Raw genomic sequence first — 4937 nt, 5'->3', positions numbered from 1 at the left:
TTCAAGATTGACTTTCCGACTGAGATCATCTGTGACAACATTTGCTTTACCGGGGTGGTAAAATATCTCATAGTCATAGTCTTTAAGTAACTCTAGCCAGCGTCGTTGCCTCATATTCAATTCTTTCTGATTAAAGAGATATTGGAGACTCTTATGATCAATGAAAAGTTTGCACTTTGAGCCATAGAGGTAATGCCTTCATATCTTTAGAGAAAATACTACCACTGCCAACTCCAAATCATGAGTGGGGTAGTTCTTTTCATGATCTTTCAGCTGTCGAGACGCATATGCTATCAACTTTTCTCTTTGGGTCAAAGCACAACCCATGACTTGTCTATTAGATAAGGGATCATATATTCCTCCATTCTAGATATCATATGGACTGAGACATGGATTATAATCATTCTCTCTGTCCATTTGTTGTTTCCTGATTTTTGATTTATGAAGACTGACTGATTGAACAAATCAAATCAGTCCTGACTTGGCCAAGCACTCACATGTGTCATCACTAAATCATCGAGGGGCCCACAAATATCACTTTTATCCCGAAGGTAAAAGGAATGGATAAACTTCGAATCATATGGCTTGTTCTACTACTTGTTGAATCATACACAAAGGCATGTTTTATAACATCGAGTTACCAATGCGGTTTCATGCAATCAATGTACAACCAACTCATAGTAACAACTCATATCTCTAGGTTTGAAGAATATAAGATATTATTGTCTCATGATCACACGTGATAAAATCCATGAAGTGATTCAAATGAGCGCGGGTTGAATCCAATACTCAGAACTTATGGGCACTAATGAGTGTTGTAGCACAACTTTGTCCACCAACTTGGACCTCTACAAGCCAACCCATTACAGTCTTGATTCATATTTACTTCCAACATATGACCGATTGTGGATGGTTTGAATAAATTAGTCATTCCAAAAGAGTAACCTAGTTATTATGGAAGTCAAAACATGCAAAGTGAAACACAAGAATAAATGAATCAAATATGGTATCAAACCCTATGAATATAAATAGACCACTTTTATTTATCACCATACTGATTACTCATTATTCATTGTTTCGGTTTTATCAACTTTATACTTAAATTAAAAACACTAGTTGTCCCATACTCCAAGCATGTACACTATGTTTTTCTAAACAATAGCTTTGCCATACACCAAGTATGCACTCTATGTTTATCTTTGATCCTTTTTCTTTGTGAATTAGATCAATTGAACATAATTTCAATGATTCTCTTTTGACACTCCTAAATCCTTGTTGTCAATGTAAGAATTCCTAACATTTATCGAAATTTATTTAGATTTTAAACTTATATGCACTTTTCCTCTTGTAATGATTATGCACAAAGCCACAAAGACTTGGCAACAATCATTACAGAGTATTCCAATGGAGAGCAATTCCATGGAAACGATGTCTCAAACTCAAAGCGCATTGCTTTGAACATGCTTCTTGCATTAAGTTTCTTTAACCTTACACAGATTGCTTCCACCTATGAAGACAACTCTATATTCCCATTTTGACTACCACTTTTGAACAAGAGTTGCCTCTTTTTAGACTTTGTCAATATGGTCCTTCCAATATTAATAGTATACTTCCAACTGTCCTTGAGCAACCAATATTTGGTAAACCTTAGATTGTCCTCGACAATTGCTTAATCACTTTAGTCATATCCAATTCTAGACCTTTTCCTCTTAATGCCCCAAGGCATTTGGAAAATTTAGAAAGGATAAAAATTATAGCACATGTAATCGATCTTGTACCAAAGCAAATGGGACACGATTCATGATGTCTCACATAAAGACATGATTCTAGACCAGACTTTTGCTACAATATTTTTATTTGCCATGTTTCCAAAATTTGACTACGAGGAGGGATGTCGTAATCATAATCTAATTTTGAGAACACAATATATAGAGTTTTTCCTTATGTTGAACCAATTCAACATGAAATTCATATACATATATATATATATATATATATATATATATATATATATATATATATATGTATATATATATTCTTGACTAAAGATGATTAAAATCTCAATCTAAGCTTAAAATCTCACTCTAAGCCTTTTAGAATTGACATGAAGTATAATTTCCTCTCCCTTAATTATAGCAAAACAACTTTTTCAACCCCTGCAACCTCACGAATTGAAACTTTTGTTTTCTATAATTAAGATTGCTAATATGCAATACTTATCATAATTATCATGCTCCCACTAACATGATGATTATTAGCATAACACTTATGCTCCCACTAGCTTTGACATGTATCAAAAAATTACTGGACTTCTAGAAATCAATAATTTATTGACTTTCTTACCAAAGTTCAGATATCTGATACTAGATTGCTTTAATAAGGCTTTATCAAAATTATACACCTTATCTTAGATAGCACACAGGTGTGTCTAAACAATTTCAGAACTATGAAAAGGGATGCCGTAATCATAGTCTCAATTGTTTAGACCTTTGCCATTTCTCATAAGTCCATGTTAGTGTGCCGGTTAACCACACACGCTCCACTAACGACTTTGAGAACTTCAAATATCATAATTGCTATCTACTTAAAATCTACTTAGTGAAAGAATTTCTTCACCATCATTTTCATGAATCGGAGAGAAACCTTATGACACTTAGATTTTATGGTGTATGTGTTCTTATCCATGTGAGTTTGTCAAACCACAATCACAAGACTAGGTTAGTGACAAATCGTAACTCATATGGATTGAACTTATGCAATCTTAACTTCTTGCCACCTGGCAGCTCAAGGGCCTGTCATTGCTTCCAAGTAGCTATGCAATTGTGAACATGTAGAACTCAAATGTATAGCCAACTTAACTGGAATGGGCACAGAAATGTCAACACGATAGGTTATAAACCTCTAGTTGTGTGCTAGTGATGAAATACAGGTTTTATTCTTGATTACTTCTTGAAACCCTTTCATGATTTTTTAGACTCTCACTGTCTCCTTAACCTATAAGACTTTCTTGCCAAATATTCAAGAGATAGTGTGGATTCTAATCAAGACAAAAACTTAACACAATTGGCCTTAGTTGGTCTTTGTTTTATCCAAACCATCACAACTTACCAATTTCAAATGTACAAGAGTAGAAAACTTTTACTCTTACATTTGACAAGTGTTTTAAACCTTCTTTAAGACATGTCACTCAATTTACAATCTTAGAGTATAACTCTAAGAATTGTTTTTGGAACGAAGTATGAATCATCTTCTTGATTTAACTACTTCAACAATTCATAACTCCTCTTCTTAACTATCAGAATGCACTTAGAGGATAAATTGTGATAAGGTCTCAAAATCATTAAGATGATCTTAAAACATGATACTAAAGTACTCTCCCATCTTTTCAGATTTGAGAAACTTTTATCCTTCTGCCTAATTTGATTCTTCTTATTCGTTCTGTCATACATTGAAAATTTTCCAGTGTCTCAGAATTATACTTAAGCTTGTAAGTATAATCATATTTACTAAACCTTAGTAAATCATGACGAATAGTCTTATCCATCTTTTTTGGTGAACTTTAGCTAGTGCACAAGAATGTGTACTTGATCCCTTAGTCCTTCTCTTGAGTCACATATACATGTGAACACGGAACTTGTCTTAATTTTTCCAAAGTTGAAAATTCTCATACATCAGACTTAACACCTTGTATGATTCCAAGTTTCGGTCCAATTGAAACTTGGGTGATGAGAATCTTTCATTATTTGGTAAATTTAGACACTACCACAAATGAAAGAATCAAATTCATATTTCCACTCTTGCTATTAATGTAATCATATAAGCAACAATTTTTTTTTCCACAAATGCCATTGTAAGGTTATTTTAAAATAAATAAAGTCAATTTTTTTTCCTTTTATTTTAAAAACTTTGTGGAAAAACTATCCTTACATTGCAAAAGCACATGAAAACTTTGTTGTTATATATTCCTAAGAAATATATCATAACTCCTATAAAGTAGCTCAAGAATCCGATCTTCAAACTATGTGATAGAAATCCATCTACGCGATCAGATTCAACATACTCTTTCTTTAAGTTTCTTCACTTTTCTTTGATTCTTAAAACATCAACATGTGACCCAATCACATCATGTAACAAGAATCTCAGAATAGAAACTTAACAGAGTTAGATAGTGGACTTTACTTGAAGATCTTTCAGGTAAAGTTGGCAGCTTCGTAACCAACGCCCCTTACCTTGTACCATTTTCAATGTCCATGGAATTTTGGGAAGTTGATCTTCTAATCAAATTTTCTTTACTATTCCTCCTAATCATTGCTGATTTAGAAGCACCAAGCAAATAGATAAGATCATTAAGGGTCATGTCATAGTATGTTCCATAGTAGTCCTAAAGGAACTCACTATGTGACATAGAAAGTGATTGGACATCCAACTTTCTCAAGACTTTGACACCCAACTCTCCCGGCTTGTCAATATGTGACTTTATCTCCAAGATGTGATCACACATAGACCTTGCTTTCCAATAGGGCTTGAGTGACCTTGAACTTTTGGGTTAGGGAGAATAATTGGAGGAGGTGGAGGAAGTGAAGTTCCAAGAGATTTAGGAGGATCATAGATGTCTGAACCAAAGATATTTTGGGAGATATTCAAGATAGTTGATCTAAAGTCCTTAATATAACACCCAATATGAAATATTAAGGCTAGGACCCAACAAACTATTTTATAACTTGGAAGAGGGATGCCGTAATCCAAGCTATAAAATATTTGAAGGTAGTTGAATGATGATTCACCAATTTCCACCAAGACAAACGAAATGTATTATTAGGTTTTAATTGGTTTTGAAACTCCTAGATTCTTTTGAGATTCATTGAACTTTTCAAAGGCATGTTTCAATCTCGAGTGTGCCCTTCAGGTTTTGTGACTGGGATGCCGAGGATCACAAA

Source organism: Lactuca sativa, chromosome 6 (genome assembly GCF_002870075.4).
Source record: "Lactuca sativa cultivar Salinas chromosome 6, Lsat_Salinas_v11, whole genome shotgun sequence".
Classification (NCBI taxonomy): Eukaryota; Viridiplantae; Streptophyta; class Magnoliopsida; order Asterales; family Asteraceae; genus Lactuca; species Lactuca sativa.
This window is presented reverse-complemented; position numbering follows the sequence as displayed.